Source organism: Antechinus flavipes, chromosome 4, assembly GCF_016432865.1.
Source record: "Antechinus flavipes isolate AdamAnt ecotype Samford, QLD, Australia chromosome 4, AdamAnt_v2, whole genome shotgun sequence".
Taxonomy (NCBI): domain Eukaryota; kingdom Metazoa; phylum Chordata; class Mammalia; order Dasyuromorphia; family Dasyuridae; genus Antechinus; species Antechinus flavipes.
Window position 1 is genome coordinate 259,768,611 of NC_067401.1, and position 27,665 is coordinate 259,796,275.

At 33.9% G+C, this 27,665-nt stretch overlaps 1 pseudogene; it reads left to right on the forward strand.

Annotated features, from left to right (window-relative positions):
- Positions 1-22,637, forward strand: LOC127561500 (ruvB-like 1; annotated as a pseudogene).
- Positions 22,638-27,665: the final 5,028 nt, after the last annotated feature.

Below are 27,665 nucleotides of genomic sequence, written 5' to 3' on the forward strand. Positions count from 1 at the left end.
ATGGTGATCAGAAGTAAAACATTTGTGAGGAGGGAAGCGGTAAGGGATAAAAGAGAAGGCCTCTGATCCTGCTCTATTCCGAGCTTGGGCTTCTCCTTAGGATCTTGCTTCTGGCTTTCACTGAGAATCAGAAACTAGCTGCTTACTTGCAGTGGAGTGTTGTGATACAAGAGCCACCTGCCATTGGCTGTTGGAGGTCTAACTCAGACCTGTACAATGGATCTCCTCATATGAGAGAATGATGCAAGGAGACTGAGAGGCCATTGCTGTTCTCTGACCTCTCTATAGCAAATATACAGTTAGTAATCATAATGATAAATGTGAATGGCATGAACTCACCCATAAAACAGAAATGGATAGCAGAATAGATTAAAAACCAAAATCCTACTTTATGTTGTTTACAAGAAACACATATGAAACAGTAAAACACACAAACAGGGTAAAAACAAATGATTGGAGGAGAATCTATTATGTTTCTACCAAATCAAAGAAAGCAGGGGTAGCAACCATGATCTCAGACAAAGCAAAAGCAAGACTAGATCTAATTTTAAAAAATAAGGCAGAAGACTACATCTTGTTGAAAAGTGACATAGCAATGAAGTCATATCAACACTAAACATGTATGCTCCAAATGATATAGTACTTATATTTTTTTAAGGAGAAATTATATGAGTCATGGGCCCAAATAGACAATAGACCTCACCTTTTCCCTCTCAGAACATGATCTAATCAAAACAAACCAAAAAAAAAAAAAAAAAAAAAAAAAAAGCTAAGGTTTTGAATAAAATGCTGGAAAAGTAAGATCTTATATCAGGAAAAAATTGAATGGAATTAGAAAAGAAAATACCTTTTTCTCAGAAGTGCATGGTTCCTACACAACAATTGACCATGTATTGGGACATTAAAAATCTTATAAAAATGCAGAAAAGCAGAAGTAGAAATTGAATTATTTTCAGATCATCACACAATAAAAATTATATTCAAAAGATGGGCAATAAAAAGATATATTAAAATTAATTGGATTGGATTACTTGGTGTTTAGGGGAAATGAGAGGGGGAAGGAGGGAGAAAAAATGGAACAAAAGGTTTTGCAAGGGTGAATGTTGAAAAAATAATTACATGTATTTTTTAAAAAAAAAAAAGCTATTATGAAAATTATTTGGAAACATTAATCTAAGTCTAAAAACAAATAGGGTCAAAGAAAAAATTCAAACATTTATTTTCTCCTTCCAAAATAGCACAGTTACTTTTTCTTAGTGGCCTATCTTTCTGCTTGGTTCCAAGAGCTCCCTCCGAATGTCTCCAAATCCAAAGGTTTGTCCTTCAGCCTCCAGCCAGCCAGGTGGAAGTTATAATGAATCTTTCTTGCCTCCAAGAGAGGGCTTCTGGCTCTCAATCTTGCAGAGTGCTCTGTGTCTGTCCCAGCGTGCTCCTCTCCAATCTAATTCAGATGAAGTCTCTTGACTGAGTATCTGTCTGCTTCTTATATCTGAAAGAGAGGGATTATGGGTTTTCTCCCATAGTGCTCTCTGGCCCTAAGAACTTCAAGGGAGATGTGAATTCACAGAGTTACAAAGTTTACTTTGTGACTCTCCCATACTTGTGAACTCCAATGAGTACTTAAATACTTCTTGCTTATATGAGCTCTCCAAAGGTGTGAACACAAGCATTGTATCAATTAGTTCTTCTTAGTACCTTATTTCAGGTTCTGGCCCAAAACATTTCCTTGTAAGATCAGCTCAATGATACTGAACCATGCTAAATTAGATAATTATTGTCTCTATCAACTCTAATAACTTAACAATTTGTAAAGATTCCAACAGCCATCATGATCTCAGATCAAGCAAAAGTAAAAATATATCCAATTAAAAGAGATAAGGAAGGAAACCATATCTTGCTAAAGTATACCATGGATAATAAAATATATATATATATATATTACTAAATATATATGCATCAAGTGGTATAGCATCTAAATTCCTAAAGGAGAAGTTGAGAGCTTCAAGATGAAATAAATAGCAAAACTATAATAATGGGAGATCTTAACCTTGCTTTCTCAGAACTAGACAAATCAAAACACAAAATAAATAAGAAAGAAGTTAAGGAGGTAAATAGAATACTAGAAAAGTTAGGTTTGATAGATCTATGGGAAAAATTGAATGGAGACAGACAGAAGGGAGTACACTTTTTTCTCAGCATTTCATGGAACCTACAAAAATTGACCATATATTAGGACATAAAGACCTCAAAATATAGAATGGCAGAAATAGTAAATGTATTTTTTCAGATCTCAATGCAATAAAAATTACATTCAATTAAAATCCAGGGGAAAATAGACCAAAAATCAATTGGAAACTAAATAATCTAATCCTAAAGAATGAATGGGTGAAACAGCAAATCAGAGACACAATAATTTCATTCAAGAGATTGACAATAATGAGATAACATACCAGAATTTGTAGGATGCAGCTAAAGTAGTAATAAGGAGAAATTTTGTATCTCTAGATACATACTTGCATAAAATAGAGAAAGAGAAGATCAATGAATTGGGTTTGCAACTAAAAAAGCTAGAAAAAAAATTTTAAAAACCAATCAAATACCAAACTTGAAATTCTAAAAACAAAAGGGGAGATTAATAAAATTGAAAATAAAAAAATCATTAAATTAATAAAACTAAGAGTTGGCCTTATTTTAAAAAAATAGATAAACCTTTAGTTAATTTGATTTTTAAAAAAGGAGAAAGGAAAATCAAATTTTTAAAAATGAAAAGGGATAATTTCCCACCAATGAAGAGGAATTTAGAGCAATAATGAGTTATTTTGCCCAACTTTCCTGCCAATAAATTTTCCCTGCCAATAAATTTGACAACCTAAGTGAAACGGAGGAATATCTACAAAAATATAAATTGCACAGATTAACAGAAAAGGAAATAAATTGCTTAAACAGTCCCATTTTAGAAAAAGAAATAGAACAAGCTATTAATAAACTCTTAAGAAAAATCTCCAGTGCCAGATGCATTTATATGTGAATTCTACCAAACATTTATAGAACAATTAACTCCAACACTATACAAACTATTTGAAAAAATAGGAAAAGAACGACTCCTACCAAATTCCTTTTATGACACAGACATGGTACTGATAGCTAAACTAGGTAAGCTAAAAGCCAAGGGGGAAAAAAAAACTGTACACCAATTTCCCTAATGAATATAGATGCAAAAATCTTAAATAAAACATTAGCAAAAAGATTATAGAAAGTTATCCCCAGGATAATACACTATGACCAAGTAGGATTTATACCAGGAATGCAGGCTGGTTCAATATTAGGAAAACTATTAGCATATTTGACTATATCTATAAACAAACTAACAAAAATCATATGATTATCTCAATAGATGCAGAAAAAGCATTTGACAAAATCCAACACCCATTCCTATTAAAACACTAGAGAGTATAGGAATAAATGGATCTTTCCTTAAAATAATCAGTAGCATCTATTTAAAAGCATAAGCAAGTATCATATGTAATGGGGATAAACTAGAACCACTTCCAATAAGATCAAGAGTTAAACAAAGTTGCCCACTGTCATCATTACTATTCAGTATTGTATTAGAAATGTTAGCTTTGGAAATAAGAAAATAAGAGATTAAATGAATTAGGGTAAGTAATGAGGAAATCAAATTATCATTCTTTGCAGATGATATGATGGTATACTTAGAGAACCCTACAAAATCAACTAAAAACCTATTAGAAACAATTTGCAACTTTAGCAAAGTTGCAGAATACCAAAAAAAAAAAAAAAAACACATAAAACATTAGCATTTTTATACATCACAAACAAAGTCCAACAACAAAGATACAAAGAGAAAATCCATTTAAAATAACTGTCAATACTATAAAATATTTGGCAATCTATCTGCCAAGGGAAAGTCAGGAATTATATGAACACAACTATAAAATACTTTCCACACAAAATCAGATCTAAACAATTGGAAAAAATACCAAGTGTTCTTGGATAGGTTGAGGAAATATAATAAAAATTACAATACTACCTAAATTAACTTATTTATTTAGTGCCATACCAATCAAACTTCTAAGAAATTATTTTACAGACCTAGAAAAAATAATAACAAAATGTCAAGAATTTTAAGGGAATTAATGAAAAAAAAAAAGCAAATGAAGTGGCTTAGAGATATCAGATCTAAAATTATGTTATAAGGTAGCAGTTATAAAAACCATTTGGTGGGGTAGCTAGGTGGCTCAGTGGACAGAGCACCATCCCTGAAGACAGGAGGACCTGAGTTCAAATCTGGTCTCAGACACTTAATACTTCCTAGATGTGTGACCTTGGGCAAGTCACTTAACCCCAATTGCCTCAACAATAAATAAATAAATGAATGAATGAATAGATAAATAAATAAATAAATGAAATTTGATGCTAGCTAAGAAAGAGAGTAGTCTATCAATGGAATAGATTAGGTCCACAGGAAAAATAGTCAATGACTATAGTAATCTAGTGTTTGATAAACCCAAAGACTTCAGCTTTTGGGATAAGAATTCACTATTTGACAAAAACTGCTGGGAAAATAGAAAACTAGTATGGCAAAAACTAGGCATTGACCCATACCTTAACACCGTATACCAAGATAAGGTCCAAATGGTTTCATGATCTAAACATAAAGATTGATATCATAAACAAATTAGAAGAACATAGGATGATTTACTTCTTATATATGTGGAGGAGGAAGAAATTTGTGACCAAAGAACTGGAGTTCATTATTGATCACAAAATAGATAATTTTGATTATATTAAGTTTAAAAAGTTTTATACAAACAATACTAATGCAGACAAGATTAGAAGAGAAGCAATAAATTGGGAAAACATTTTTACATTCAAGGGTTCTGATAAAGGCCTCATTTCTAAAATATATAGAGAATTGACCCAATTTATAAGAATTCAAGCCATTCTCCAATTGATAAATGGTTAAATGATATGAACAATTTTCAGATGAAGAAATTGAAACCATCCCTAGTCATATGAAAAAATGCTCTAAATCATTATTGATCAGAGAAATGCAAATTAGAACAACTTTGAGGTACCACTACACACCTGTCAGATTGGCTAAGATGACAGGAAACAATAATGATGAATATTGGAGGGGATGTAGGAAAATTGGGACACTAATACACTGTTACAAGAATTATAAACAGATCTAACTATTCAGGAGAGCAATTTGGAACTATGCCCAAAGAGTTATCAAACTGTGCATACCCTTAGACCCAGTAGTGGTTCTAGTGGGCTTGTATCCCAAAGAGATCTTAAAGGATGGAAAATGACCCACATGTGCAAAAATGTTTGTGGCAGTCTTTTTTATAGTGTCAAGAAACTAGAAACTGAGTGGATGCCCACTCAGTTGGAGAATGGCTGAATAAGTTATGGTATATGAATGATATGGAATATTATTGTTCTATAAGAAATGATAATTAGGATGATTTCAGAAAGTTCTGGAGACATTTGCATGAACTGATGATAAGCAAAATGAACAGAACCAGGAGATCATTGTGCATGGCAACAACAATATTATACGATGATCAATTCTGATGAACGTGGTTCCCTTCAACAATGAGATGACTCAGACCAGTTCCAATGGTTTTGTGATCAAAAGAGCCCCATCTACAACTAGAGAGAGAGCTATTGTGGGAACTAAGTGTGGTTCACAACATAGCATTCTCACTCTTTTTGTTATTGTTTGCTTGCATTATAGTTTCTTCATCTTTTTTTCTGGTTTGGTTTGATTTTTCTTGTAAAGATAACTGTTTAAATATGTATGCATATAGGATTTAACATATATTTCTACCATGTTTAACAAAAAAAAATCAACAAGGAGAAAAACAAGAACTCAATGAATTGGATATGTATCTAAAAAATCTTTTAAAAGAACAGATTAAACACCCCAATTAAATATCTAATTGGAAATCCTAAAAAGCAAAGAAGAGATTAATAAGATTGAAAGCAAGAAAACCATTGAACTAATAAATAAAACTTAAAGTTGGTTTTACGACAAAAACAATAAAATAAACAAACCTTTGGTTAATTTGATTTTTTAAAAGGGAAAGAAGAAAACTACCTTATTATTATCAATAATGAAAGGGGTAAATTCATCACCCTGAAGAGAAAATCAGAAAAATTCTTAGCAACCTATTTCTCCCAGTTTTTGCTAACAAATTTACATGAAATGGATGCAAATCTACAAAAATATAAAATATGGAGATTAACAAAAGAAGAAAAACACTTAAACAACCCAGTCTCAGAAAAATAAAATTGAAAAATCCATTAGTGAACTTCCTAAGAAAAAATGTATACACAAGCAAATTCTATTAATATTAAAAGAACAATTCATCTGAGCACTATATAACCTATTTGGAAAAACAGACAAAGAAGGATTCTTAATAAATTCCCTGAAAGAAATATGATGCTGATACCTAAACCAGGAAGACTCAAAACAGAGAAGGAAAATTACAGACCAATTTCCCTAATGAATATTAATGCAAAAATTTAATTAAAATGCTAGCAAATAGATTACAGCAATATATCATAAGGATCATAGAGTATGACTAGGGGGATTTATATCATCAAGACAGGGTTGTTTCAATACTAGGAAAACTATATTTATCAATAACAGAACTTAAAAAAAAACTTTATGATTATTTTAATATGTATAGAAAAAAGCCTTTGACAAAATACAATGCCTATTCCTACTTTTTAAAAAAGACACTAGAGAACATAGGAATAAATGAAGCTTATTTTAAAATGATAAGCTGTATTATCAGCAAGCATTATCCATAATGGGGATACAATCAGGGGTGAAGCAAGGATTATCACCCCTATTATTTAATGTTTTACTAGAAATGTTAGCATATGCAATAAAAGAAGAAAAAGAAATTGAAAGAATTAGAATAGGCAATGAGGAAACAAAATTATCACCCTTTGCAGATGATATAATATTTAAGAGAATCCTAGAGAATTAACTAAAAACTATTTGAAATTATTAACTTTAACAAATTTGCAGGATATAAAATATGCATACATCATTGGCATTTCTTTATGTGACCAACAAAGTCTAACACCAAGACATAGAAAGAGAAATTCCATTAAAATAGCAGTAGAAAATATAAAATATTTGAGAATCTATCTGCCAAGACGAACCCAGGAACTATGTGAACACAGCTACAAAACACCTTTCACACAAATAAAGTTTGATCTAAACAATTGGAAAAATATTAATTGCTCATGGGTAGGGTTAGGCAATATAATAAAAATGATAATTATACCTAAAGTTATCTATCTATTCAATGTTAAGCTAATCAAACTACCAAAAATAATTTTATAGAGCTAGGAAAAAAATAATAAAATTCATCTAGAAGAACAAAAGATCAAAGATATCAAGGGAATCATTTTTTTAAAGATGTGAAGGAAGATGGTGTAGCTATACCAAATCTCAAATTGTTTTATAAAATAGTAATTATCAAAACAATCTGGTAGTAACCAAGAAATAGAGTGGTGGATCAGCAGGATATATTAATCACAAAATGAATTATAATAAATGACTATAATAATCTGGTGTATGATAAATCCTCAAATCTAAGCTTTTGGAACAAATACTCATAATTTCAATAAAACTGCTGGAAAAACTGGAAAATAATGTAGACCAGCATCTCACACCATATACCAACCTAAAATTAAAATGGGTACATGATTTATACATAAAGAATTATACCATAAGCTAATTAGCACAGCTTGGAATAGTTTATCTGTCAGATCTATGGACAAGAAAAGAATTTATGATCAAACAAGAGATAGAGAACATTACAAAATGTGAAATAATGTTGATTACATAAAATTAGAAAGTTTTTGCACAAACACAATCAATAAAATCAAAATTTAAAATAGAAAATGAGGGGGAAATTTTACAAGTATCTCTGATAAGGGCTTCATTGTCTAATATATAAAGAACAGAGTCAAATTTCTAAAAATGCAATATTCCCCAACTGACAAATGGTCAAAGGATATGAACATGCAGTTTTCAAACAAAAAAATCAAAACCATCCACAGTCATGTGAAAAAAAGTGCTAAATCACTATTGATTAGAAAAATTCAAATTAAACAGCCTCACTCCTCTGAGAATGGCTACCATGACAAAAAAGAATTGATTAATATTGGAGGGATGTGGAAAAACTGGAGCACTAATGCATTTTTGGTGGAATTGGGAATTGATGCAATCTTTCTGGAGAACAATTTGGAACTATGCCCAAAAAGCTATAAAATATACATACCCTTTGATCTAGCAATATCATTATTAGGTCTACATCCCAAAGACATCTACCCAAAAGGAGAAAGGACCTATATGTACAAAAATACTTATACAGCTCTTTTTTGTGGTAGCTAAGTGAAAATTGAAGGGATGTTCATCAAGTAGGGAATGGTTGAACACACTGTGTTACATGATTGTAATAGAATATTATTGTGTTATAAAAAATGACAAGCCAAATGATTTCAGATAAAGTTGGAAAGACTTACATGAACTGATACAAAGTAAAGTAAACATTGCTCATTGTCGCAACAGTATTATTCAATGAAGCACAGTGAATGACTTAACTATTCTTGGCAATGCAATGATCCAAGCCAATTACAAAGGACTAATGATGAAGCTAACTATCCACTTCCAGAATACAGACTGCATGGGTCTATTTTTCACTTTCTTTTTTTCATTCTTTTTCTTTTATTCAAACCTTCTTGTCCAAAATGACTAATATGGAAATGTTCCACATGATGGCACATGTCAGGGAGCAGGGGAAAAAAGAGAGAGAAGCAAGCAAGGATAGAATTTGAAAGTGAAAAATTTTTTAAATGTTAAAAAAAAATTGTTTTAATTTGCGATGAGAAAAAAGAAAATATTTTTTAAAACTCATAGGATCATAAATGTGGGGCTGGAAGAAATCTTAAAGGTCATCAATCATTTAATTTTATAAATGAGAAAGCCATTTAAGAGAAATTAAGGATCATATAGTTAGTAAATGTCTGAAACAGGATTTGAACTCACACTTGACTCCAAGTTTGATGATGTATCTTCTTAGTGCTCCTGTCAGAAACCAATCCATGCCTCCTGAAGAATACTGAGTCTCTTCAATTGCACTGATTTATGGGATGATATAGGATTATATGATTTAGGCACAGTACATAAAAGCCTGTCCAAGTCCATTGCTAGAGTTGCATCATCAAATAATATGCTACATACACAAATTCAAGTGTATGTGTATATGTGTGCATAAGTGTATATGTATATAACATAACATAATATTGAATAGCCTGCCACAGCATACATATACAGCTAAATAGACCAGCCTCCTCATTTTACACATAAGAAAGTTTAGAAGTTAGTGACTTTCACAAAGTCATCTAGATTTGAAGTGGAAAAAACAGGTTTTAAATCCAATTTGACTGACTTCAAATCCAATATTCTTTGCACTGAAGTAGGTTTTTTCTTGTCTCTTCAACTCAATTATAAGATTCTCTGAGAACAAGAACCATGCCCAAAACTTTTTTATATCACACATATCTGGTGCCCAGCACATAATATGTTCAACAAAGTTTTATCATATTGGTTCTGCAACTTTTCTGAAATATTCAGTGAAACCACTGAAGTTGGTTTGGAGTACCATGTTTTTGGATGGATTTTGACAAATTGGAGCATATCCAGTGGAGAGTGATCAGTCATTGGTGAGATTGGAAACTGATGAATTTTTACCTGGAAAAGAGAAGGTGTAGATTCAATCTTCAAGTATTTGAAAGGCTGTCTTATGGAAAAGAGATAAGACTTGTTCATTTTGGCCCCAGAAGGCAAAATCAGGAGCAAACCTGCTCCTCCTTCTGGCTTTGCTATTTTAATCTTTGGTACCACCACTCACTGCCTCCTGTGTGCAAAACACTTGTGCTATCTTAGACTCTTCCATCACCTTCATCTCACATATCTGATCATTTACCAAATCTAGCTCTACTTCTGAAACATCTTACCCATCTGCCTCTCTTCTTGATATTCCCACTGATACTTCTTTGATACAGGTCTATACATTACCATATACCTAGACTATTATAATAGCTTACTAATACATCTTTTTGGGGTGCTCTCCCACTCCTCAATATATACTTTATGCTTTATACATTTTATGTATATATTTGCATTTATCATTATTCCAATGAAAATCCTCAGCAGCTCTTCTATTATTAAATAAAGTTTGTATCATTCTAGCTTCAGTCAAACTTGACAATTGTTTCTCCCACTCCTATTCCTAGTATAAGTTTTGTCAAACAAGTTTTATCATAAAAAACTCACTTAATATGGAATAGGGCTAATACTTGTACCCCATCTATTGCAGAGGTGCCACAGTAGCCACCACCATACATCAGAAAACAAGCGGAAATCTAAATCTGCATTTTCAGGGAGCCTTAAAACACAGCCATGCCATAGGCTTAGGAGACAGAGTAGAATGGGGAAAGTTCATTGGCTGAATCATCATGACCACTGATTTAAATCCCAACAATAATCCTCACTACTTGAGTGGTCTAGAGCAAATTACTTAACCTCTGTGGGCCCTAATCTCTTCATGAACAAAATGGAGGGTTGGCATATATATATAGGCTCTAAGATCCCTCACAACTCTAGATCTATAATCCTTCCCAAACCCCAAAGTCTCCCCTGAGCTGGAGTAATGTTCTAAAAAAAGAGAGAAAGAGATAGACAGAGGCAGAGAAACAGAAAGAGATAGAAACAGAGACAAAGGGACAGAGAGAGACAGAGACACTGAGACAGAGAAACTTAATAGTAAATGATTAATCTATAGCTTTATGAACTTTAAAAGGTTGAAGGAGCACTAGGGTTCCTGAGAGAAAGAAAGGAGGAAAAATAAAAATCTGGGAAGGAGGGAGGGAAGGGAGGAAGGAAGACAGGAAAACAAGTAGGAAGGAAAGCAAGAAGGAAGGAAGGCAGGAAGGCAGACAGGCACCAAGGAAGGAAGAGAGCAAGGCAGAAAGGAAGGAAGGTAAGAAAGCAAGAAAGCAGGAAGGCAAGTGGGAAGGAAGGAAGAAAGAAAGGAAGTATTTATTAAATGATTACTATGTCATGCTTGGAAGATGCATATACAAAAGCAGTATAGTGCCTTCCTCAAAAAGTTAACTTTTTTTTTTTTTTTTTTTAGGATAAAGCATATAGGAGAATGGTGATCAGAAAAAGGTGTATTTGACCTGGGAAGCCAGAAACCACTAAAGAAGTATATTGGCATGTCCTTCCCAAAAGCAATGATTATATTGACATTGTTACAATTATCTGAGCAAGAGATACAAAGTGGTGACAGAAATTGAAGGATAGTACAAATTCAGGAACAGGGCAAGAAGATGACCAAGGTGGAAAGATAATTGGCATAAGGAGCATGTTCTAGAACCCCTGCATATCCTATGACTAGATACAATATCTGAAGGTAGAGTCCATATCTTACATCTTTTCACAATAGAACCCCAGACTTGAAGACAAGAAGACTGGAGTTCAAATCTTATCTCAGATAGTAGCTGTTTGAGCAAATCAATTAACTCCTCTAAGATTTAATTACCTCACTTTTAAAATGAAGAAGTTGGACAAAATGGCTTTTTTCTCTTTCAGCTCTAAATCTATTATCATATGATATCTCTACAGTGCCCTACATGGTGCAGGGCATTTAACAGAAAAATCAATAAACATTTGTCAAACCTTGTCTAGATAACCCCTTGTGAAGAAGATTGTAGAAATGTTTCCTTTTCATTTGTAGGTTGGACTAGGTGGATCACTAAGGACTCTCTGAAGTACTGTGATTTAAAAAAATTTTTTTCCTTTCAATCAAATTTTCAACTCTACTCTTAGAAAAGATGACCCTATGAAACTTCCCTATAACATCAGTTAGAGGTTCTTGCCTCCCCTGCGGTCTAAGGATAGCAGTAAGTCCACTGAGCAATTGGGTTCTAACCAATGAAATGGCAGAAATAGCTTCTGAAGGAACTTAAAATAATCCTAACATTGGGCAAAAAATTCAGAGATATGCTCATGAGTCTGCCCTCAGTGGGTAAAGTTTTTTGTTTGTTTTTTTTACACCAATCAGGTAGAGGAATTCAATACTTCGTTTTTAATACTGTGTGGGGAATACGAATACGCTGCTAGTTTTATGACAACAAAATTCCTAATAAGACAAGAAAGGGAGCATTTAGACTATTCATTCACAGTATAAGTCACATTTTTATTTTATGCAAAGAAGTCCATGAAACATATACACAAAGTTAAGAACTCCTTTTATAGAATTTTTTTTTTATCTTGGGAATGACTGAATAAAAAGAAAAAATAATTATGGATGGCTTACATCAGGAGTTATTAATCTGGGATTCAAGGATTCCCAAGTGGCTCTCTAATGCCAGAGAAACTGAGGCAAGATAGAGATTAAAGAGTTTTTAATATTTTATTTGAGAGGGAGAGATTGTGCTGGGGGCATGTTGCCCCTAAGCTGATGTCTCAAAGAATCCAGCAGCCAATGTGTGTTTCTCATGAAGTATATATACACATATGACTCTCAGCTACCAGGGTAGACTGAGGCAGGGGTGGACTCAAAGCACTATGAGCAGAAAGGGATTGTCCGGTTCTGACAGGGTCGGGGGTGAGGACCATAAATTCTTGATAATTTAGGAGGAGTTAGGAGCCGGGAAGTCTGAATTCCCCAAGTAAACACATTTACAATTTATAACCTTAGAGTAACTAGCCCTAAGTTATATCAGTCCTAATGATCAGGATGGGGATTGAGGAAGAACAATACAAGGAACTAAGGCAGGACAATTCAAGGAAACTGAGATAGGACAATTAGGGAAACTGAGGCAGGACAATAAAAGGGAACTGTGGCACAACAATTCATGGATAGATTTTAGCAGGTTGTAAACTTGGATAAGAAAAAAAAATACATTTTGCATTATCTGCAATTAGTTAAAATATTATTAAGAAGTGATCCATAAACTTCATTGGATTGTCAAAGGGGTCCAGAACATCAAATAAGATTAAGAAACCTAGTTTCAATGTGAGAAAAATAATTACTGAATTAGAACTAAGCTTTTTTTTTCCTCTTTTCTACCTCATCCAAAAATCAACCAGAGTAGGAAATCTTTGCAAAGATTGTGATTTCCTAGACTTTAAAGGTCTAAGGAAAATGTGACTTCTTCCTTTTGTCACAAGTGATAGGGAAACTGATAAGTCCTTGGCCCAGCAAGTCATGTACTTCAAGACCCTCATTGTAATAAAGCCTACATCTTATTGTAATTTTCATTCTCTCATTAATTGTTAACCAATCAGAGTTGATTGCTACTCTCAGGAAGACTCACTCTTCCAAGAGCATATAAACTGGTCTTTGGCATTAAAGAGTGCTACTAACCTTTTTTTTTATTAATAAACATCTAGTCTTGTTAATAAAATGATTAAATTACCCAGAAATTATATTTCTCATACTTTTTAAATGTCACAAAATGTTAACCAGTTATCTGGAAACTAGGAACTGGATCTGATGTTTTAGACTTCCTTCCATCATTTTGAATTCTCTCATAGGATTCTAACATGATTGATGGGATCAAATAAGAAAGAAACCTTTAGAAAGCAATTTGCTTTTTTAATTCATCCTTTTCTATCTATGAGACATGATACTTGATCCTCACTGTTGAAGGATCATGTAAAGAGTTTTTTCAATTCTTTTCAAACACTCCTACCTATTAAATACACATAAAAGTCAGAGGGAGACCCTGTCTGATTTAATGGAAATTCTGAATCATAGCGTATTTTTTTAAAGAAATCTAGTTTTATTACTTTCAAGTACATATTATAAACCAAACTAGGCTAATAATGGTGCCTAGTAGAGTTCCTTGGGGAAACTGCTTTAATGAATAGATAAGACTGTAATTAGCATATCAATTGTATGTAAATGATGCTTTTAATAGGCTTAGAATTGTTCTTATAAGGAATTTAAACAATCTCTGTCCCATAAGTTTAAATCATTAATTTACTTAGAAAACCTTTCTTCTTAGGTGATTCAAAGGTAAACTTTGTCCAGGCCTCTGTCTAAATTCCAAATAAGTAGAGATTGAATTTTTAAGATTTTAATCCATTTTTAGTCCTTGCCTTTTAGAAGAGGGAGGGGAGAAGCATAAAATTGTCAATCTGGAGTAGTGAGAACTTTCTGAGAATAATATTACTGAAATAGCATTGAGATTTTGACAATCCAAAACAAAAAAGAACCCTATTATTATTACTGGCAGTTGGATTGGATTTTTTTTTTTAATGGAAAAGAAAACAAGACAGAAATGGCTTTAAGGAAGAAGGAACAATTTAATTTTTTTAAAAAGTAGAACTACCTAAATATTTCCTGTATAAGCAAAACATGACAGTAAAAGGGCTTTCAGTCTAAGTGCATGCTAGAAACAGATTTTTCACAACTCTATCTGGCTTATACTTCAGCAATCCTTGCTCTCACTACCATTTCCTAAATGTTCTTTATTTGTGAAGAGAAATAAACAATATGAATGTGTCACAAGGAGAAAATACAATGGATTTTATTTAAAATTACAAAAACTAGAAACAAAAGAAAAAAGTTTTATTTTATAGTAAAAAAAATTGGACTGGGAAGCAGTACACCAATATATCTTTTCTATTGGATAGCCTTGTGACCTTGGACAAGTCACTTAATCTTAATGAGGACTCATTAAGCCTCAGCTGTAAAGTAAAGGAAATGGGCTAGTTGTTCTCTAAGACTGCTTCCCATGTACCAGGAATTTATGATTCTGATATATCCTATCCCAAATTCTGATTTCTCTTTGTTTTTCCATCTCATAAGAGAAAATATAATTTAAGGTAAAGAACTGTGAATTTTAGATATACCAACTAGGACCATATCCTAACTCTGTCATTTATATCTGCAACCAAAGTCATTTCACATCCTCTAGTCTTATTTCTTAGTTTTTAAAATGTTGTTCATTAAATAATATTGTTATGGGAGAGATATCTTCCCTCTGACTTCAGAAAGTGTGTAAACACTGTCACATATATATTTATTACAATGCAGAAATTATAGAGGTAAAAACCTGGCTTTTTGATTATGCTCAAACATAAATTCAGATTTCAAAAAAAAAAAAAAAAAAAAACCTAAATAATCATTAGAATTTTAGCCAGGCTTCTCATAGGCAAAATTAAATCAGAATTACAGGAAAATAATTCTTTTACATATTGCAAATTACATATTACATATTGCAAATGTTCTTCTTGGACCATGAAAGTTAAAGAGAAAATAGATCCATAATCCCATACTTTCTTCAGTATTATGAAGTTGAACAAACTTAAATGGAGTTAAAAGTTAGGTGAATGAAAAATCCAAATAACAATCTTCTACATCCCCAAAGGAAACCCACCTTGTCAAACAAACTCTATAGGTAAAATAAATCAAGTTACAGATTAAACTACATTTGGAGGATCCACAAATAAGCTGATTGCAGAACAGGACTTACATCTTGCTAAGAAGTTAGGAACAATAGAGATTCCCTGTTTTCTTGTCTGAGGAATGTTTAAAGCTCTAAGTATATTTCTATATCCCACTGAATAAGTCTTGGTCAGGTGAAGTTAATATTTAGACATACTTTTAGTTGACCAAAATTTGCAGGAGAAATGGTCCTGAGTCATAAATAATAAAAGGAAATCCAAAATTCCCATATAAATAGTTAAGATCCTTTCTAACTCTAAAAATGTAGGATTTGAAACTAGGAATTCTCTCTGGTTTTTAATATAGCATCCCTAGAACAAATTCACCAGCAGATTTTGCCACAAGATAGAGCTTTAATTAAATCTTTTCAAAAGGACCACAAAATCGTGTATCTAGAGTTGAAAAAAAGTCTGAGATAATCTACTCCACCAATTTCATTTTATAAATGATGATGCTAAATGTCAAAGAGATTTGCTGAAGGTCATAGAGATCCAGGCATATGACCCAAAGCTAGGTCTTCTGACTCCAAATTCAATGTTATAATTTGAAAATCAAGAAAAACACATATCAATCTTTGGCTAAATTTCAAATAAAAAAGCACAATGGTATATTGCTCTTAAATTATCATTTATTAAATACTTATTACATGCAAAATACTATTTTGATTTCCAGGTGGTACTAATTCAATCATTTTTAAATGAGCACACATTTTAGGAATCATCGTTGGGTTGATTTCATCATTTAGTGATGAAAGGGACTCCAGAGGCCATGTTATTCAACTACCCCTATCTTATCTTATAAATGAGGAAACAAGGAGCAATGAGGTTAAGGGTCTTGTGCAAGTTCATACTTCTTACAAGTGGGAAGGCCAGGATTCAAATTCTGATAACTCAATTCTAAATAAAATACTTTTTCCATGTACCACATTACCTCTTAAGTGTTTTAAATGACTTTCTGTGAATTACTGCATGTAGTTTCAGAATCAGAAACAACTTAGGGATTCTCAACCTGGGGACCAGGATTTATATATATATATAAAATCTATGTGTGTGTGTGTGTATATAATATTTGACAATTTCATTTAAATATAATTATTTCCTTTTTTCCTATGTGGTTTATGCATTTTAAAATGTTATTTTGAGACCAGATCTATAGATTTCATTATACTGAAAAAGAGGGCCACGGCATAAAAAAGGTTAAAAATATCGTGTCAGATTCACAATAGACCTGTGTCTGACCACACTGTGTATCAGAACTGTGACTGCCTCTAGAGGTTCTATGTATATTAATCAATGTGTCTATTATTGGGTGAGTGGATAATTACTTATGTCCCCTCAATATATGTAAAATGCTCTCAAGGACTTAAGTCCATGAGGAAGAGGAAATAAAGTGAAAGAAAGTGATGAGATGCTCCGGTAGCCTGAAGCAGCACTTAGCCCCCATTCTTTTCCACTTTCATGATTTTATTCAAGGTATTGATTTGTTCAGAAAATACTTAATTTTTCCTCCTTTCCTCCATCCAGATGTGAGATGCCTACTGAAAAGGTCTTTCTTTCTCCACATCTATGGTTCTTTCATAGCTATTAACTCCTTATATATAAGGGACTTGGAAACAGTAGAGAACTGAAGGAAAAGACTTGTTTTTTCCCTTGCTGTTTTTTTAGCATTTTGGAAGAAATAAAGTGAATCGGTAGAAGGATGGGGGAAGAGATGCAAATAGAGGGAAAAAAAGAAATTAAGGATGCCCAAGAATATGGCACTGAGCCAAGCAATCGAACCAGCAAAACAAATATATCCATGGTAGACCCATGAAATATGTTACAGGCTAAAACCACTTTAGGTCAACACAGTTGTGTTTAGATGACTCCTAGGTAATCTGTTTGGTTTGGAGTGACTTAATTCATTCAATCTACTGATGAAGTAATCCTAGACCAGTGTGATTACATCAGAATTGTATCAGAGTAGACTAGAATACCTGCCCATTCTTTCATCCAAGATCTGGTCTTCTCTCTTCTTAGATAATGTTTTTAAACAGATAAAATTTAAAATATAGGCTTGCAAAGGAGATCAATTAAATTACAATGTAGCTATCAAAAACCTTTTGTAAAGTTCACAGATTCTAGGTTAAAAACTACTGCTATAATGAATGATTTCATAAAAGCCTGAGAAGGCTTACATGAACTGATGCTGAATGAAGTGAGCAGAACCAAGAGAACATTATATACAGTAACAAGGTTCTGTGGTGATCAACTGTGATGGAATTGGCTTTTCTCAGCAATGCAGTGATTCATGGCAATTCCAATAGACTTGAGATGTAAATTGCCATTTGCATCCAGAGAGAGAACTATGAAGATTGAATGTGGAATGAAGCATAGTATTTTCACTTTTTTTGTTTGCTTGCTTGCTTTTTCTTTCTCATGATCTTTTTCCCTTTTGGACTGATTTTCTTATACAACATGACAAATATGGAAATATGTTTAAATGGATTGTGCATGTTTAACCTATGTTAGATTGTTTGCTCTCTTGGGGAGGAGAGGAAGTAAGGGAAGAAGGGAGAAAAATTTGGAACATAAAATCTTACAAAATGGATATTGAAAACTATTTTAAGTGTAATTGGGAAAGTAAAATACTATTGAGGAAAAAAAATATTTTTAAAACCTCCAGCTTTTGAAGTAAGTGTATGACTGCCTCTAGTCCAAAAGTCCAAATAGAATTAAAATGTCACAGATGTCATTTAAGATACTACTTCAGAGTCCAGATAGAGTTTGCCTAATATAAGAGGAAAATTTAAATGAGGTTTGGCATTAAGATTGAGAAGATACAAAATGTGAGTTAATTTTTGTCCATTACTGTCACTATGGTCATCATGAGCTTATGGTATCTCCACACATGAACAAGAGCTGAAGATGGAACTTGGATTATGGTCTCTCAGTCTTCATCTTGTTGTAAAACAAGATAACTCTTTACCAAATCTTGGTTTTATTCAGCTGAAGTTCCTGTTACTTTCCATTCATTTATTCATTTATCCATTTGTTTGTCTTAAAATATACTTTTCTCACTCCAGCTAGAAGTTCATCAGCCATTTATGAGCACTTCCCCCCTAATGATCCACACAGAAACATTGTCCTATCTTGTTTCTAATCTTGACCAGTTCACCCTTCCTTAGGTACCCTGAAACTCCTGCTCCTAAGAGCTGACCACATTAGTACCAAACTTAATGAGACTACTCGATTAGCATCAAAATTACTGATTATCAGGATACCCAAGCTTGTGTGATCTAACAGCCTCCCCAATAGTCTCCCCAGTAGTAGGCATTATGGGCACGAGTGCCAATAATAATAATATTGGATTTAGATCTTTTATGTACATTGCTTCTTAATCATTTGAAAGACCTAATCTGCTTGTTCAGGAACAAATTCTATTTCTTCCTCAAATTTCTTGTTGTTTTCAATTTCATTTAGAGACTACAAAGTTTAATTACCCCTTTGTAGTCTGAAAAAAAAATTCTGATCTTTCTAGTCTATAATTTTTCTATCCAATAAGCTGTCTATGCCTTAGTCAACTCTCTTTATGTTCCCAATGCTTGCTTTTTCCTGACTTACCTTTCCCCTATCGAGAGTATTCTGTATATGGAATTTTTGGGGAGGGGGAGTTGTTTGTTTATTTTTAGTGTTTTTTATTAAAGCTTTTTATTTTAAAAACATATTCATAGATAATTTTCATCATTCACCCTTGTAAAAGATTGTGTTCTGATTTTTCCCTCTTTTTTCTCCATCCACTCCCCTAGACAGTAAATAATCCAATGTACATTAAACATAAGCAATTCTTATATACATATTTCCACAATTATCATGCTACATAAGAAAAATCAAATCAAAAAGGTAAAAAATGAGAAAGAAAACAAATACAAGCAAACAACAAAAACAGTGAAAATATCATGTTGTGATCCATACTCAGTCCTCTCTCTGAGTGTAAAAGGCTCTCTTCATCACAAGATTATTGGAAATAGACTGAATGAGCTTGTTGTTGAAAAAAGCCATGTCCATCAGAATTGATCATCATATAATCTTACTGTTGCTATATACATCTCCTGGTTCTAATCACTTCACTCAGCATCAGTTCATGTAATTCTCTCCAGGACTTTCTGAAATCAGCCTGCTGGTTGTTTCTTATAGAAAAATAACATTCCATAACATTCATATACTGTAACTTATTCAGCCACTCTCCAACTCATGGTTATCCAATCAATTTCCAGTTTCTTGCCATTACAAAAAGGTTTGCCACAAACATTTTTGCACAGGGGAGTCCCTTTTTCACCTTTATGATCTCTTTGGGATACAGGCCCAGTAGAGACACTGTGGGATCAAAGGGCATGCATAATCTGATGGCCCTTTGGACAGAGTTCCAAATTGCTCTCCAGAATAGCTGAATCAGTTCACAACTCCACCAACAATGGATTAGTGTCCCAGTTTTCCCACATCACCTCCACCATTCATCATTATATTTTCCTGTCATCTTAGCCAATTTGAAAGGTATGTAGTGGTACCTCAGAATTGTTTTAATTTGCATTTCTCTGATCAATAGTGATTTAGAGCATTTTTTCATATGACTAGAAATGGTTTCAATTTCTTCATCTGAAAATTGTCTATTCATTTGTCCATTTATCAATTGGAGAATGGCTTGAATTCTTATAAATTTGAGTCAATTCTCTATATTCTCCAGAAATAAAGCCTTTATCAGAGCCCTTGGATATGAAATTTTAACCTATGTTAGATTGTTTGCTCTCTTGGGGAGAACTTTTTCCATGGTTTATTGCTTCCATTCTAATCTTGTCTACATTGGGTTTTTTGTACAAAAATTTTTAACTTAATATAATCAAAATTATTCATTTTGTATTCCATAATGTCATCCACTTCTGCTTTGGCCACAGATTCCTTCTTTCTCCACAAACCTGAGAGATAGACTATCTTTTGTTCTTCTCATTTGTTTATAATATTACTCTTTATGTCTAAATTATGAACTCATTTCTGCCTTATCTTGGCATAGGATGTTAGGTGTGGGTCAATGCCTACTAATTTCCAATTTTACCAGCAATTTTTGTCAGATAGTGAATTCTTATCCCAGAAACTGAGTCTTTGGATTTATCAAACACCAGATTACTATAGTCATTGAATATTGGGACTTATGAACCTAATCTAGTCTATTGATCAACTACTTTATTTCTTAGCCAGTACCAATAGTTTTAATGACCACTGCTTTATAGTACAGTTTTACATCTAGTACAGCTAGATCACCTTTATTTGCATTTTTTTCATTAATTACCTTGAAATTCTTGACCTTTTTTTCTTCCAGATGAAGTTATTATTTTTTCTAGCTCTGTAAAACAATTTCTTGGGAGTTTGATTGATATGGCACTGAATAAGTAGATTAATTTAGGTAGCACTGTCATTTTTAGTATATTAGCTCAGCTACCAATGAGCACTTGATTTTTTTTTTTTTTTGAACTTTCTATGCTTGTGAATCATCAAGCTAGAGATTTCCAATTTCCTGGTGCACTGGCACCTCCCTACCTTTAACCTCAGGAGTGGAAAACCAATCAAACTCACTTTTCTATTTGTAGGAATTCCTAGAACTGGTAAAAACAGCCCTAGACCTGGGTATTGCTCAAGAGTTGAGTCTTAAGTCCCCTTCTGTCCTATAATGGGAAGTAAAATCTACCCTACAGAAATTAAGAAGGCAGCAATTTTGATGGAAAACTTCAAAAGGACAATTAGTCTGAGGATAAAAGAAACCAATGAAGTTTATGAGGGTGAAGTCACAGAGTTAACTCTATGTGAGACTGAAAATCCTATGGGTAGATATGGCAAAATTATCAGCCATGTAATTATAGAACTTAAAATAGCAAAAGGAACAAAATAGTTGAAACTGAATCCCAGCATCTTTGAAAATTTGCCAAAAGAACAAGTGGAGGCTAGAGATGGGATATATATAGAAGCAAACAGTGGTGTAATGAAGAGGCAAGGCAGATGTGATACCTATGCTACTGAATTCAACCTTGAAGTGGAATTATGTGTTCCCTTGACAAAGGGTGACATGAGTGAAAGAAAGGAAGGAAGGAAGGAAGGAAGGAAGGAAGGAAGGAAGGAAGGAAGGAAGGAAGGAAGGAAGGAAGGAAGGAAGGAAGGAAGGAAGGAAGGAAGGAAAAAAGGAAGGAAGGAAGGAAGGAAAAAAGGAAGGAAGGAAGGAAAAAAGGAAGGAAGGAAGGAAGGAAGGAAGGAAGGAAGGAAGGAAGGAAGGAAGGAAGGAAGGAAGGAAGGCGAGGAGGTAAAGAAGATATGGAGGAAGGGAATAGAGGGAGGGAGGGAAGGAGGAAGAGGAGAAGGGGGAAGTAGGAGGGAAGGAAGGAGGCAGAAATTATTCAATATGTGACTCTCCATAACTTGGATATAGCCAGTGCTAGGTCCCAGGGTAAACAGGATATCTTTCCATGATGGGCCAGTTAATGAAGCCAAAGAAAACTGAAATCATAGAGAAGTAGTGAAGGGAGATTAACAAGATGGTCAACAAGTACACTGACTAAGGTAAGCTGTTCTTGGTTCCTGGCATGCTATTTGTGGACAAGGTGTACATGCTGGACAACACTATTTGCACCTTACCTTGAAGTCCTCCAGGACCTTCACCATCATTTTCACTTCTGTGTCAGCTGTGCCTTCTGGGGTACTGAGGATTTGTTCTCTCCTCTTGGAACTTCCCTTGATCTTTTGAACTAAGTGATTATCAACCACATTATGTGGTGCACCCCACAAGAAACTAAAGAAATAATTAAAAATCAGAGCCCAGACAGAAAAGATTAACATCAGTAAGGAAGCATTGAATTACCTGGGAGAAACTGGTACCAAGACAACAATAAGATGCTCAGTGCAGCTCCTGACTCCAGACCACCTGCTGGCTAAGATCATTGGGAAAGAAGGAACATGTAGAAGAAATTAATGAACTCTGATATGATATCAGGTCTTCAACCATCAGTGAGGAAGCATTGAACTTGCTGGCCAAGATCATTGAGAAAGAAACATGTAGAAGATATTAATTCTTCTATGGGTCTTCAGCCTATTAAGTCTACTAAGTCTTCAGCCAAAATCCTAGATGATCAACAAGATAAATACATGAAATAAAATTATCGTGGCATTTTAACCCTTTTGAACTGAAATGGAAAGATACCAAGGATGTGCCCTGCCCTGCTAAACTAGGTAAAGATGCGAGGATGGACATTTCTGGAGCATAGAAATCTCTGGACTTAATCTCTACATTCCAAATTGTGAGTAGTTAGTTATATTATCAGTTTTGTGTGAAATGATTAATTTAAAATTATCATAAAATAGTTCTGCCATAGTTGCTGTGCTTCAAACCTCACCTGGAATATCTTCTAATAAATCTTTTTAGAATTTTTTAAAAAACCTCTCCCTGTAAAGTACCTGAGCTGTCTTAATTCATGGAATAAAGAAAGACCTAGAAGTCCCAAACAAGAGCTTGATGGAATCATATATTAAGTCCCAAGAACAGACTCTTATAAAACCATCATATACTAAGTCTCTTTCATAACATCTAGTTGTGTCCCTTTCATGCCTTGCCCGTCTGCTTCTGGGGATATCAATCCCAGTTTCGGAAGCAAATACTCCTTTCTCTACTACAATATTTTTAAGAATGAAAAAAAGAGGGATGTTAGAGGCCATTGGGTCTAAACCTCTCTTTTACAGATGGAAAAAAAAAATGATGTTGAGAGAAATTAAATCATTTTCCAAGAAGGAGAAATTAAATGGTTCACCAGGATGACACAACTAGTAATTGCCTGTACCATGATTTGAACCTCATTCTTCTTGACTACAAATCCAGTGTCCTAAATACTATACCACATTCTCTTTTCTTTTTCCTTTTTAGCTATATCTTTAATGTTCCCTTGGTATAGCATTAGTTTGTTGGTGAGTTGTTTCAATTATATCTCTCTCACCACAATCCCATTTAGTGTTTTTTCTTGGTAGATACTGAAGTGGTTGATGATTTCCTTCTCCAGCTCATTTCATAGTGAGGAAACTGAGGCAAATAAGATTAAGTGATTTTCCCTGGGTCACATACAGTTAGTGTCTGAGGCCAGGTTTGAACTCAGGTCCTCCTGGCTCCAGGGCTAAAGCTCTATCCACTATGCCACCTAACTCTCCTGGCATCAGTTTAGTTACCTGGTAAAAAGGTAGCCAAACCTGAAAAAAAAATTAATAGTATTTTATTTTTCTAAATCGATGCAAATAAAAGTTTCAACATTTATCTTTGCAAAACCTTGTGTTCCAAAATTTTTCCCTCCCTCTCTTACCTCTCCTTCCCCAAGACAGCAAGCAATCTGATAAAGGTTAAATATGTACAATTCTTCTAAATATATTTCCATATTCATCATGCTACACAAAAAAAAATCAGATCAAAAAGGGAAAAAACATGAGAAAAAACAAGCAAACAATAACAACAAAGGTGAAAATATTGTGCTTTGATCCACATTCAGTCTCCATAGTTCTTATTCTGTATATAGATGGCATTTTCCATCACAAGTCTATTAAAATTGCCTTGAATCAATTCATTGTTGAAAAGAGTCAAGTCCAGGGGCAGCTAGGTGGCGCAGTGGATAGAGCATCAGACCTAAAGTCGAGGACCTGAGTTCAGACCTATCTCAGACACTTAACACTTCCTAGCTGTATGACCATGGGCAAGTCACTTAACCCTAATTGCCTCAGCAAAAAATAAAAATAAAAATAGCCAAGTCCATCACAGTTGATCATCACATAATCTTGTTTTTGCTGTATACAAGGTTCTCTTGGTTTTGTTCATTTCACCACAAAAAGAGCTGCTGCAAACAGTTTTATACATGTGGGTATTTTTCCCTTTTGTATGGTCTCTTTGGGACACAGACCTCGTAGAGACAGTGCTGGATCAAAGAGTATACACAGTTTAATAGCTATTTGGGCATATAAAAACCTCATTTTAAAAAGGCTGGGCTTCTGATTTCAATAGGATAGGATATTCCCAATGAGGAAACTTCCCCGACAAATGCAGATATAACTCTTGTATAACTTAAAATCTTAGTTGCCTATGCCCTTGGAAAGTTAAAGAACTTGCCCAGGTAGACACAGCTAGTATGTACCAGAAGGAGAACTTGAACCCGAGTCGTCCTCAATCTAAGAACAGCTCTCTATCTGCTGCTAAATGCTCTTTCTTGTGGACTAAAAAATCCAGTTTTTGAGGGCCTATTGCTGTTAGCATTGATGGATTCTTCTAATTATTTTGCAAAACCCCTTTCAGTCTTAGCACCCCAAATCACCATCGCATCATGGGTGCCTCACTGTCTTTATTAAACTTGATCTAAGTATGTTTTCTTTGTATTAAAAAATTGATATCTTTTGGTTTTATATCACATCCATTTCTTAATATATCCTATTCCCTTCCCTTACCCAGTGAATCATTCCTCATAAATAAAAGAAGAAAAAAAGAAAGAGGAGGGAAAAAAGGAACAGCAAAAATAACACATCAGCTGTGACTGGCAGTATATATTACAATTGTCTGACAATATATGAAAAATTCCACAATCTAGATATATTTTCTAAATACTTTGGCTCCCGGATTAGTGACTGTCACACAGTAGGTATTCAATAATTGCTTGTTGAATGAATGAATGAACATCTAAGATAACTCTCTTACAACTACCATAAGTTTGTCTAAAATGCCTCCTTTACCATGCTTGCTGACTCAGTGAAAGATAAATTTTGTTTAATTTCATAAGAAAAACTCAGCGAAGACACCCAGCCCACTCCACTGCAATTGCTGCATTTTAAGCCAAATATAACTTTCTCTTTGGTAAGTAGAACCTACCTTCCCACTCTTACACTGAAAATGTTAGCTTGTTAGCCTTGCTAGAGTTTTGCTTCTTTCTGTCAATGATGTTATAATAACATTAGACATGGCAAAAGATCAGAGGGTGCTCCCATAAGCATAAGCATTTAGTAAGTTTGTTCTTAAATCTAGTTTTGATATGCTGAAGTGTAGAAAAATTGATTTTATATGCAACCTGACTATATTTTTAAAATAGCAGAGTACTGAATTACAGAAAAGAAAATTGTGTTAAGGAAGAGTGAGTGACAGATTCTTGGGTCATCTGCAATGACAATCTTTAATGGGGTATAAATGGGTTCTTCAAGATACAGAACAGGTATGGTATAGTGGATAGACCATTGGGTTTGGAATTAGGAAGATTCATCTTCATGAATTCAAATTCAACCTATGTGACCCATGTGATCCTGGGAAAGTCACTTAATTCGGTTTACCTCAGTTTCTTCATCTGTAAAAGGAGATGGAGAAAGAAATGGAAAACCATTCTAGTATCTTTGCCAAGGAAATCCCAAATATGGTCGTGAAATGATTCAACAATAACAACTCGTATAGAACAAAAGGGTAGAGAGGAAAATTGAAGATCTTAGACTGCTGAAGTAGAAGAATTCTATCACAGAATCATAGATCTGAAGCTAGAATTGATCCATTTAGTGCAACCCCCTCAATTTATAAATAAGAAAAAAAGAAAATTCCTTCATTCCCCATTCCTCCTCCGCTCTACTTCATCAAATTATTGGGTAAAATCCCAAATGCCCACTCAGGTAGACTGACACTGTTTCCAAACAGATTTCAATGTTCAACTTTTTCCTGTAAGCTGTCCAGATAAGGGTTTGTTTGTTTGCTGCTATACAAACCTCCAGAAGTCAGATTTTTTTGCTTTAGGCTTCACATAGTCCCTCATGTGAAACTGAAAGAAAATAAAAATCTGGAGGATGTGGGAAGGGCAAAAATAAATAAATAAAAAGAGATAAGCTAGGGATTTTATATTCAGTGAACAAATACTCTTGTTTTCATTGACTGCAAGGTTCTATTCACTTTCATAGATCAGAACTCTGGTCTGTACATTGGGGTTTCAAGGAAGACTGCACTTATAAATTAGTAAAATGTATGAGTCATTCCAAAGTTTCTTTTCATCCAAGATTCAGCTCCCAGCCTAGCAGAACATTGCAGCAGCTGTCCTAAAGGCAGTCCGCCCGTCATTAAAACACCATCACTAGGATTCAGTCTGCTTTAGGATGAAGTTATGGAGTTTCTGCTCATCAATACATTAATTTCCCACTTCTTGAACTTTGGATTGAATTTCCATCAGCCCTAAGAAATGCTGAGAGAATGTATATGACTCTGTCTATGTCTATGTGTGTTGATGACAGAGAAAATACACAGGTTTATAGGACCTGAGACAGAGCTTTCCAAAGGGTTACAGGAGAGATGGCTCCTTAAAGGAAACTTCAGATCAAAGTCCAATCTTAGCCCTTTTTGTGTTTGAGATTTTTTAGAAACATGAAATGTTCCTGTGTGAGGCAGATTTCCAGGAATCTAATGAACCTGATTGGTAGCACCAAAGAAGGGAAACGAAGTAAGATTACAGAACTGGGTGAAGAGCACACAAATAGGGCTACTTTAATGAGAAGTGAGATTATTTCTGTGGGTATAAATTAACATACTAGATCATAGGGTTCATTAGATTAAGTTATCCAAAAGACAAAACAGGGACTAGAAAAAAAAATCATTAAGCAATTGTCTTGCATAGATTTTTTTTTTGGGGGGGGGGGACAAAAAAAAGGGATGGGGAATGAACGAAGTTTCCAAACAATTTAATTTATTAGAGCCCTAAATCATACTTCATGATCAAATCAAGTGGAATAGGAGAAGGCAATGCATTTCATGTTCTGTCCCTGAATTGGAATAAGTATATTATTCCATTCATACTTGTCTTTGTTGTTTGAGTTACAAAGAGGAGCTGGCTGTATCCATGTGTGAGATAATTTCCTTTCCCTATTTCTGGTCCATTTTCTAAAGCTGTCAAAGGGCTATCACCAAGAAAATGTAGCTAGAGTCCCACTGAAGCTTGAAACCTGTAAAATGTGAGTGCAAAGTGACATGCTACTTCAGGGCCCCATGGAAGGGGCAGGCAGCCAGAGTGGTTTGAAGTCTATCTTCTCA